The following is an 11,267-nucleotide window of genomic DNA, read 5'->3' as shown; positions in this document are numbered from 1 at the left end:
AGCCATTTCTTCTGGATGTGATTATGAAATGAACAAGAATGGGAAAAAAACTATCAGACTTTTGTCCAAACGCTTATGAGTAAATGTGTGGGGCTTAGCAGAGCCCTTGTAACTGGAATATTAATTGGTTTACAGCAAAATAATAAGGCTGATTCTCTTCTCCCACCGCTGTGAAACAAGAGTAACTCCAGTGAAGTCAGAAGAGTTGCACCTGTATAAAGTCACAATACTGTGATGTAAGTTAAGAAGTTGTAGGTCCCCGCTTGGAAAAAGCTCTCGTGATCAATGAGTCACACACCAAAAATGAAACAATCATTACATTTCCCCTAATAAAAGCCTAGGTATTTTGATTAATTATAAACATAACTTGGCATCTGTGTAAGTCACAGTGCCACTAATGTCATATATCACCGTATACACCTGCCTTCAGCCAGAATCTCTGGTGCATTCCCATTTGATGCAAGATGTCAGAGCATTAATGGCACATCAGATCTGGAGGAAAGGTTAGAAGCTTTATGTCCAACAAATTTAATTCAATTTAATTCAAATCCCTTATATTGGTGACTTAGAAGTCCTGCTCAGTATAAGCTCTTCCTTTCTTTTTCTTTTTTTCAGGTACAAGGGTGATTAAGAAGCTGGTTGTCACCACCATATGACTGAACATGGTTAGGGAGAATTAACAAACTCAGACACTCCTTTATTGGCGAGGTTACATTACTGGGAGGTGAAGCAGATATTGTTTTATCTTTGTCAGCACAAACAGGTACTTTAACTGGAGAATTAACCTGATCCCATTGGAACTATTGAGAGTTTTACCATTGATTTCAGTAGCCCTGAACTCAGGGAAAAGTTTATCACCATTAGATGGTGTAGAACCTTGCTCAGGCAAACTTTGTTGCGTGATTCATTGCCCCCCCCTCCCCACAATGCAGATTTGGGTTGATCAAAATAATTCACAAATCTGGGTCAACTTTGGCGAATGGATTTGGTCGAATATTAAAAAAAAAATTGAGAAATGTTGAAAGGGTTCATTTCATTTTAGAATTTCACTTAATTTTATTAAATTGCTATTTTAAAAAAAAAAAAAGGTTAAAAAAATCAAAACTCAGAAATTAAGCAAAATGTTCTGTTCAATCCAAAACAAATTCTTTTTTTACGTTTTTAGTTTTGCTGGAAAAACTGAAAAAATTTTCATTTCGGGTCCACTCAAACCAAAAAAATCGTTTTCCCAATTTTTCAGTTCAGCCACTTATTCAAACAGTTCTACCAATAGCAGGCTCATAAATCCTCATGTTATCCAGCCACTAAAGGGGGGGACAGAGACCCATCCTGGGTAAGCCTGGGTTACAAGTACATGATGATACCAATCCTATTCAACATGCGCTATGAGATAGTCTCCTTGTGCTGCTTCTCCTGCTGGGAAAATGGCTTGGCAGAAATCACACGTCTGGGTATGCAGAGGTCCCTTGGAGTTCAAAATCCCACAGCGACTAAGTAGACTGTCTTCTCCCACCCATCCTGGAGTCCAGGAAGTCTAGAAAATTATTAAAGGGAAAGAGTGACAACTGGGTTAACCACGGTAGGGGTATTATTTGTGTTTGGCTTTTAACTGTGTTTATTTCAACCTCCATCCCAGGGTCTTTAATTCCCATGATCAAGTTTGGCTTCTTATTTAAAAATAAGCACCGCTTTCAGGAAACACTGCTTGACCGGTGGCTGGCCCCTGCTGCAACCCTTGCTGCAGGGTCTATAAAAAGAAACCACACTGGTCCCTGGGAAATTCCCCTATACGGGATCACCATAGAGGAGGGCTAGCCACAGGGCATAGCAATACAGCTGTTATAAGACACAGCAGCCCGAGGATTGCTCTTACTTACCCCCTGGAGCAGCCAGAATACAGGAGGAGCAAATGTGACTTGGAGCCAACTTTTATCCCTTGCACCTCCTGAGAGACCCAGCACAGAATCTATCCTGCTTTGTCTAGGGCTATGGAGTACGATACGACCTTAGCAGCAGCTCCTCTGTTTCCCACTTTAATTCCTTCCGAAACCCCTGCATGATCCCCGCCCATCCTCATTATTTATGGCAATTGAATGTCTCAAGTTGCCCATCACTTCCTCCTTGGAGACGCCAATCTCTGCCAAAGCCACAATGTGATAAAAGTGCTTTTGTGAAAGGTCAATTGGAAAGCTTTTGTAATTTCCTTTTTGCTGCATTATTATTAAGTGCTGATAAGGCATATTTGGATTTTACAAGACACGTGGTTCATGCATTTTTTTTTTCCATCTTAAAAAAACCTCTCGATTCTAAATATAGGCAGAGCTGACGATCCTTAGCAGTTACTATTAATAATGTGATGATAATAGTGTCATTATCATGAGATCCCCGTTTGTGTGAAAAATGAAAGGAAATTATGTAAAAATATGCTTGCATTGCAATAAACTCCTCCCAACATCAACCTGTATATTTTATCTATCTGTTGGGTTTTGCCATTATTATTATTATTTATTTATATTACTCTAGCACCTTGGAGGCCTACTCCTGGACCAGGATCCCATTGCTTTAGGAGATGTACAAATACAGAACAAGAAGATGGTCCCTGCCCCAAAGAGTATACAATCTTATTAAGGTCAGATTAGTAAAACCTTAGTAAGGTCTTACTATTTTGAACAGTGCCTTGCACAACCGAGCTGTGACAGAGTATGAGTAGCCTACTGGTGATTCATCAATCTGTGCTCCTCTGCAGGCATCCCCACATGGGCCAAAGCAAGGAGATAATTGGTTAAGGACGGGACAATTACATCTAACAAAATGATGTAGCTCGTCAGCTGGGGATCTTTAAAAAGAGAGACAGATGGGTCGAGAATGCTGGACCAGAGAGGCCTAGGAGAGATCTGGCCTGTTTTTGCCTTGTGTCTACACTTAAAATGCTACAGCAGCAGAGCTTCAGTGTAGACGCTCAGGAAAGCCATCTCTGCTCACAGTCATTAATCACCTCCCCCAAGTGGTGGTAGTTAGGTCCATGGAAGAATTCCATCAACCTAGTGCTGTCACCACCGGAGGTCTTAACTGTGTCGCTCAGGAGTGTGGATATTTCACACCCCTGAGGGACGTAGCTGGGTCAAGCTAATTTTTAGTGTGAACCTGGCCTACTATTTTGTGGTGGTGTTCCACATTTCTTCCCATGTGTGCATGCGCTGAAGGCTAAACAGAGATCTGAGGGAAGGGCTATAACTGAGCGTGGCAGAGTGTTTTCCCAGGCGGGTGACAGGGTGCCCCAGCCTTCGAAAAGGTTAATGAGAATATTACATGTCATTATGGCATGGCCAACAGAGCAGTGTCCCTAGATGGACCAAATCATCTATTTTTCAAAAGGCTTCGGGTGAAGTCCTTTGGAAGAGGTTTTGAAGGAAAATACCAAATATGGAGTAAGAGGCAAAGCCTCGCAAATGAATTAAATATGGCTTCGTTATAAGCAACACGGAGTTATATTGCATGGTTGGTCTCTCAGAGGCAGAGAAATGGATGGCAGAGTCCCTCAGTATTTGTTGGGCTTTAGACAATATTATAGACGATTCAGAGTAGGAGGTGGACACTAGTTAAAAGTAAAATGGCCCAGAGAAGAGCTATGAAGGTGATTCGTCCCTTCAAGAGTACTTGCAGATGGGCTGTCACCTGAAAAGGGCTTGGTAATTTTATGAGTAAAGACAACTTTTATGGTGATGAATTACAGCAAGGTTATCAGATTCCATGCTCAGGGCATCAACTGACCACCACAAGGCTCCGGATGGCTAGGTACAGTATGGGCGTGTGTGTAATTTTTTGGTGAGGAATCCAGCACTTCCCCCTTAAGAACATGATACTAGAGCTGATGGTAGGATCCTGTATAGCAACGGTTCCCAAATTATGGGTCGCGACCCCAAATGGGGTCGTGCCATCAGCAGATGGGGCCACGGTGATCCCTAGTGTGTGGAGGACACAACTTTTCTCCGCACAGTGCGACTTCGTGCCTATGGTGCTTGCAACATCACAATGCACGATGGTGATGCATGTGGTGATGCACTGGGTGTTCAAAATGGCGTCCTCCAGGCTGTCTGGGGTCCTAGAAGGAAATAATTCACTCAACTGGGGTCATGCTGGCAAAAAGTTTGGGAACTGCTGCTGTAAGGCAAATCCCACAATCTATTAGAGAAAGAGGATTGTCCCATGGTTAGGGTGCTAGCCGGGATTCGTTCTAGTCTTTGCTCTCCCCAGACTTTGGAGCACATCACTTAGCTTTTCTGTGCCATTTGTAAAATGGGGCTAATAATAATTTCCTCTTTCATGGGGAATTCTGTGGTGGGGATAAGTATATTGAAGATTGTTTGGTACTTAGATATTACAGTAAAGGGAGCAAAAAAAAATTCCTAAGCAGGGACTGTCTTTTTGTACAGCACCTAGCACAATGGGGTTTGATTCAGCACTATGGTAATACAAATAATAGATACTGTTGTGTAACCACATACTGTACCTGTGTTGGTCCTCGTATTTCTATAGGAATTTTAATCTCTGCAGTTTGAATGGAAGTATTTTCCACCTGTAAATCTGGTGGTGCTTCATAAAGATCCAGGAGAGTGGGAAAGGAGTCTTCATCCGCTGGATTTAAAGTAGCAAGCTCTTGAGGTAGGGGAGTGGCTGTGGATTTTTCCTTGTCCGCTTTCAAGGCAGGGAACGTCATATAATTTTTCAACGGTGTGTCACAATCTGCCTTCTTGCCCATGTGTGGTTGGTGGCGGTTCTGGCTCGTAAGTGCCCTTGCAAAATCCGCATTCGCGTTGCCACTGCTTAACAAGCTGTTGTTTGCTGCACTTGGTGGGTACTTAATATCAAAATGAGAAGATATGTCTGCATACCGAAGAACTGCGGAGCTGCGCCAGGTAGAAACCATTGGGCTGAAGAGGACAGAGCCAGGAGCCTTTGTTAATTGCTGTTTGAAGAGGGGCCTCTCTGATTGATCTAACCCCCTGTCGTCTGTGCACTGGACTGGCATCGAAGTGGGCATGTCTATAAAAGAAAACAGTGGGGTCACTTACTCATGGGACTGAAAGGTCCTTATTGCTTTTGTTTGCATTTCCCCCCAATGATATCATTCTCCTTTTGTGAATCATAGCATTATAAGACAAATACTGGTGACTGGGCACTGGCTGTACAGCGGAGATGGCTATGACCTCATCTCAACGGATGCTGTTGAGTGGGAAGGTAAAGGTAATTCCATCTACCATTCCTCACCTTGATTAATTATGGAATGTTGATAAGTGCTCTATACCAAGGCACGTTTGCAAATAAGTTTGCCTGATAGCTAACGGTCACAGATGTAAACAGCCTTGAATCTCAGTAAATCCCTCCTTGCTTTGAATTCAGGAAAGCGCATGTGATTTTTTTTTCGATGCATCTTTTGGAATGAATGATGTCAGTGATGTCACAGGTTGATGCATTCTGTGATTTCTTTAGCAAACCAGGAAGTGCCAGAGAGGGAAGGAAAGAATTTTTATATAGGTAAGTTCTCGCCTATTCTTTATAGGTTCTTATAACACACTCCTCACTGTAGTAATAAAAATAACTCCTAACTCTTTCATCAGTAGATCTCAAAGCCGTTTACAAATGAGGACAAAATTACTAGCCTCTGTGCCTCAGTTTCCCCACCAGTAAAATGAGAAAGTGGCTTGCTCATGGTCACCCAGCAGACCAGTGGCTATGCCAGGAACAAAACCTAGTCTACTGAGTTTCAGTCCAGTGTTCTGTCCATTAGGCAATACTGCTCTGAGTAGCTGAGCACCTTCCAGTATTGCATTAAGCAATCTGACTAATATCTCTCATGGGTTTGTTCTCTCATTCTCTCCCCAGAGGCAGAAGTGTGTACAGTGCAGTGACCTGTTTTGGAGAATTTTTTATCTAATATACACAGACACACATTGCTATATGCTTATGTTAGAGAAAGCCTGGTCAAAGAAATGTGCATTGCATTCTGTGGGGATGCTTATATATTTGGTGTATTATGGTAGTGCCAAGGGACCCTAGTCATGGACCAGGAACTCAGTGTGCTAGGTGCTGGACAAACACAGAACAAAAAGACAGACCCTGTCCCAAAGAGCTTACAACCTGGCTAGTAGCTCCATGTGAAAGGCTTTGTCTTTCATGTCCAGACCGTCCCCTGCACCATGGTGCTCTGACCCAAAAGACCCGGCATCTGCCATGTGTCCTCAGAGGATTCCAATCATGATTCTTACCTTGACTGTCTGCTTGGTGTTCAACACCCTTATGATGTATGGGGTAGTTCCCCTTTCCCATACAGCCCAGCATAAGCGCTGCCGCAACCAGGTGTGTCCCCTTGTGTTGGCTATGTGCAAGATCCAGTTCAAATGTACGTGAATTCATGTTTGATTGAGCTTTACGCCTCCATTAGGGGGCCAGAAATTGTAACCAGCGCAAACCGAAGTAGCAGTATTCCTTACCCGTCAATGGTTCCTTCATCACAGTCAACTTCTGTAGCAGCTCAGCCTGCTTTGCACATAAATCCTGCAGTTGTGTGAATTGTTGGTAAAGCTGAAAAAATGCTTCTTCCATTTCTCCAGTGCCTGGCTAAGGGGGTGGGGAGGGAAAACGAATATAAAATGATTAGCCCTGAATGTTACTAAAGAAGAAAGAGTAGCAAGGAGCCAGGCAGTCACTGTGATGCAGTTTATTTTATGAGGAGCTGTTGAAATTGATATGATTATTTATTCAAATTGCAACAGTTTTGCCAACAGATCAGGGCCCCGTTACACCAGACACTGTAAAAACACATAATAAGAAGCTGTTTCTTCCCCAATGCACTTGCCAGGAAAGAACAGAGTTGCAGGGGAAAGAAAGGGGAAGTGGTTTGCCCTAAGTCACAAGGTAGGCGATGAGTAGCTGTGAGATTAGAATCGAGGCCTTCTGACTCGTAGCCCAGCAATCTAGCCACTGCCTTGCAATAATAAAAAGTGGGAAGTTTGTAATTATACGTAGGCCTGCCATGTTTAGTCTTTCGTGAGTTTCCTCATTGATTTGAAGAGGGAGCAGGATCAAGACATACTTCAGATATGTTTAGGGCTGCTCCCTCTGTGGGGGAAGGCTTGCTTTTGCATCCCCCATGAAACAATACCGTCAACCCTTGGGAGTCCTGAATTTCATCCCACCTGTGATAACTAATACTGTGCAGTAGCATAGCAGCAAACTGTCTCCAGAGCAACAGATATTTGGTTTTCAAAGGCATAGATGGAAGCTAGGCACATGATTTGTTTTTTTCAGCAGGAATTGGGCCACAAACTGGCCTTTGTGCCATTTGAAAATTTCCCCTTAAGATACTGTGCAAGTGGAAATCTAGTTCAGGGCCCAAGATTTACTCCACAACAAAACAGTTTTACCACTAAGAAAAATATCTTTGTGTTGTATTTAGCACATTCCTTCTTGCCTTACCTGCCATATTGTGGATTTGACTTTGCTGTTTGCACTAATCATTACCATTCGGGGAGTGGGCGGGGGGAAGGAAATAAAACCAATGCTCAGAGGAAATCTGAGCCACCTACAAAGTAAATTGGTGTTTGAAGGGCTCATGCATCGCCATTAGCATAACTATGCAAATTAGCTTTGCTCCTTGTCATAATTTCCAGTTTTTTCTGCCACTCAGCACTGAAAATTTAAATTCTAGTTCCATAATTATGGGCTTGGTTAATCCATTTGATGAAACATCCTCTGCCTCTGAGGAAGGTAGGGATGATTCTTTAGGGGCTAGTGCTGAAATCATTAGCAAACAAGGAGAAATACACACAGCACAAAGAGAACTTTTGACAGAACTGTAAAGTAAATTACAAGGCAGGATGTTTATATCTGTCAAACCATGAACACAGCTACAAAAATACTTAGTTCCTATTTTCGGCTGGTTGGTTCCCAGTGCATCCTTTCACTCTTATAGAACATACCAAAGCTATTTGGGGCTTTCCACTAATTTTACAGGCATAAACTGCAGTCGCACCTGATCCAATGTCTCCTGTTGTCAATGGGAGCTTTTCTGTCAATTTATTCTTATGTATTTGTACTGCTTTAGCACCTAGCAAAACCAAATTATGGAGCAGGGTTGCATTATGCTGGGCATTGTATAATTATAAATACATTGCATTGGATCTTAGAAACATAAACCAATATCAGATATACCGAGCTACAAAGCAGTCACCATAGAAATAGCTTTTGGTCAGCAAACACAAGGAATGTGTTAAAGATCCCTACTACACATTTCATACGAGATTTATAAATTAATATACCAGTGAATTATTAAAAATGGTACGACTTGGAGGTTTAATTACTGAGTATGCCTTCATTACATTGATTTCATTCAATAAATTCTTTAATAGTTAATTGCTATTTAATTTCCAACAATTACTGGAGTGAAGCTGGGATAACTGTAGTTAGGAATTTTAAGCTGATATGCAATCTGAAAATTAATCACCGTTAAAGATCAGAGTAGTGACCCCAAGATGACAAATCTTCCTGAGCCTGGACTGTTTGGCTAACTATTTCGGCTTTAACCTTTTATTCTGGTTCTGAAGACAAAGGAGCACGCGAGTATAACTTCTTAGCCTTCAGTAGAATTGCATTAGCACAACTCAGAGAAGCATATGACGCTGAATCTTCTGCCTAGCCCGCAGTATATTAGCCGGGTGAAGCTCCATTGCGTTAGCTGTGAAGCAATCAGATGTGCTGCCAATAACGATAAGTGTGGAACCTTCATGACGGCTAGTTAGAAGACCTAGGCCATATAGTTGCAAGCTGCCTCCCCCCCAGCAAGGGCTGCCTGGTTCTCTCCTGGGCTTGCCCAGCGCTCTTCCGTTGGCTACGGAATGGTTAAGACACAGTCAAATCAAGTGTGTTAGTCTATGGAGATGCAATCACTGTATATACCTGAGGGCACAGTCCAATCAAGCATGTTAGTCACTGTAGATACCTGATATACACAAAAGGACTACATTTCCAGAGAAAACTTACTTGTGCTGGGTTTCCTCCTCTCCTTTGCCTCCCCGCTGTTGTGTGGCATTTGGGTCTGTGAGTTTCAACTGAAAAAAAAAAATCAGTGGGAGAATTCTTGAGGCAGGGAATTTCCCTTCAGTTTTTATGTTAATAGTGAAACCTCAGAACAGTGACAGAACAGGAAATGAAGTAGCAGTGAATTAAAGCTGCAGACCACGGGTTTAAAATTACGTTCTGCATTATGCTTTGTATCCCTGAAGGAAGACATCAGAGGGGACTGATATTAGAGGTCCTAATACCAGCCCAGTGGTTAGGGTACTGGATTGGCCCGAAAAGCGGTGCTATATGCCTAGCCCTGTCACAAACCCACTGCATGGCCTCTGGCAAGTTACTTTCATCTCTCTCTGCCTCTGTTTCCCCCCCCCCCCCCCCGCTGTGTCTGTCTCATCTGTTTATTGCATGAGGTCTTTAAGGGAGGGGCTGTCTTTTTACTTTACGCTTGTGGGATGGCCGTCCCCTTGGTCCACACACCAGAGAATGAACCACCGGGTTAAAAGCCTGAGCTGCTGTGATGTGAGCTACAGAACCAATGCTCTATAGCTAAGGCCTGTAATAACTCATATCTTCTGTGGATTGGCACGGGGGGGGGGACCTGCAACACAATCTTGTCAGTTACATTTGTACAGTGCCTAGCACAGAGTATCCCTGCTCTTAGCTGCCTCTAAGAGCTACTCTGATACAAGTAATAATATGATTTTACTTTTTCATACAGAAAGACTTTCCTCATGCTCAGGTCATCCTTTCCATTGGCCCCTGTTCAAAACTGCCTCCCTTGTTTTTAAAACTCTCCTTGGACTTGCTCCTTTTGATTTCAAGAACCTTGCGTGTGGCTGGTTGCCTCCCCACGCCTGCTGACGTGAAATGGGCCTCTCTTCCGCCCTTTCACACCGTCTCATCCGATCTTTCCTAGGGCGTGGGTGCAAGGTTCAGACTCCACAGCTGCAGGAATCTGTACTTCCTCAAGCAATTTATAACAGTCAGAGGGCTGTCCGAACACGTTACCGTGTTTCCTAGCCTTTGCTGACACCCGCCGTTGCAAGCTCCAGAAAGTTCCATTCATCTGATGGTGCCCTTTCAAAGTTTTGTCCCCAGGCACGAGCGGCTGTTTGCCACCATTGATTTCATGCAGTACTTCAAATGTCTTTTGGCTGGACTGCAATCCCAGCGGTGATGGATTTCTATCAGCAGAAGCTTTCTTGCAGCAATAGAAGCTTTGTAGCAGCTGCATCTCCCTGGGTCTGAGATTCATGAAGCTACCACCACCTAGTGTTAAAAATGGGTCTTCGTGAAAAGGAAACCATTGCATTCCATTCAAGTTGAAATATTGGGATTGAATCCTCAGATGCCGTAAACCAGCACAGCATAGCGTCGTTCTGTGGCTTTGGTGAAGCCATGCCACTTCCCACCATCTGAGGATCTGACTCTTGCTTTTAGCTCTAAATCAGAACAATCAGGTTTGTATTAGGCACCCTACAAACTACGCAGGATGAAACGATCTCTGCCCCAGAGAGTTTACATTCAAATTTGAAGATAAAATGCAACAAGGAAGTGCAATGAGCAATCAGAGGGGATGAAAGAGAAAGGACAATAGTCACACAATTGCAAGGGCTAGCAGGTTTTAAGTCAATAAGTTCAAAGACATAAATAAACAAGAATTATTCGTGTTCTCAGTTAGCCCTGTGGTCTGCTTGCCTAGCCACTATGAACTGACAGCTTACTGTGTTATGTTAAAAGCGTGTCTTGAAAAGGGATCTGAAGGAAGACCGTGGCTTCAAAGACTAGTCTAGAGAAGGCATTCGATGTATGATGGAAGAAGGCGGGAAAGTGCCAAAGAGCGAAGTGGAGGATGAGGCTTGCTCTCACCACCACTTAAAGTTGGTATAATTTATGTCGTCCAGGGGTGTGAATAAGCCACACCCCTGAGCAACTTAAGTTACATACGTGCTGGTATGGACAGTGCTATGTCGGCAGGAGAGCTTCTCCTGCCGACATAGCTACCACCTCTCTCACTGAGCTGGATTTATTATGCCAACAGGAGAGCTCTTTCCTGTCAGCATAGAGTATCTCTACCAGACATGCTGTAACAGTGCTGCTGTAGCACTTCTAGTGTAGACAAGAATTTAGGTTCTTGTCCTGCCCACATTACACCAGAGCATGTGACATTGATCCACTACTAAAGAAAACAC

At 43.2% G+C, this 11,267-nt stretch overlaps 1 long non-coding RNA gene across 1 annotated transcript; it reads right to left on the bottom strand.

Moving 5' to 3' along the window:
* Positions 1 to 1,031: 1,031 nt before the first annotated feature.
* On the bottom strand, positions 1,032 to 9,126 carry LOC137141039 (uncharacterized). The gene is made up of 4 exons (XR_010916528.1): positions 9,040 to 9,126; positions 6,492 to 6,618; positions 4,511 to 5,043; positions 1,032 to 1,534 (listed from the first exon to the last, which is right to left on the bottom strand). It is a non-coding gene; the product is annotated as an uncharacterized lncRNA (long non-coding RNA).
* Positions 9,127 to 11,267: the final 2,141 nt, after the last annotated feature.

This window comes from Emydura macquarii, unplaced genomic scaffold, assembly GCF_026122565.2.
Source record: "Emydura macquarii macquarii isolate MOO-44397 ecotype Brisbane River unplaced genomic scaffold, CSIRO-AGI_Emac_v2 contig_2994, whole genome shotgun sequence".
NCBI lineage: Eukaryota > Metazoa > Chordata > Testudines > Chelidae > Emydura > Emydura macquarii.
Note: the sequence above shows the minus strand (reverse complement) of the source record. Positions and strands in the feature narration are given on the sequence as shown.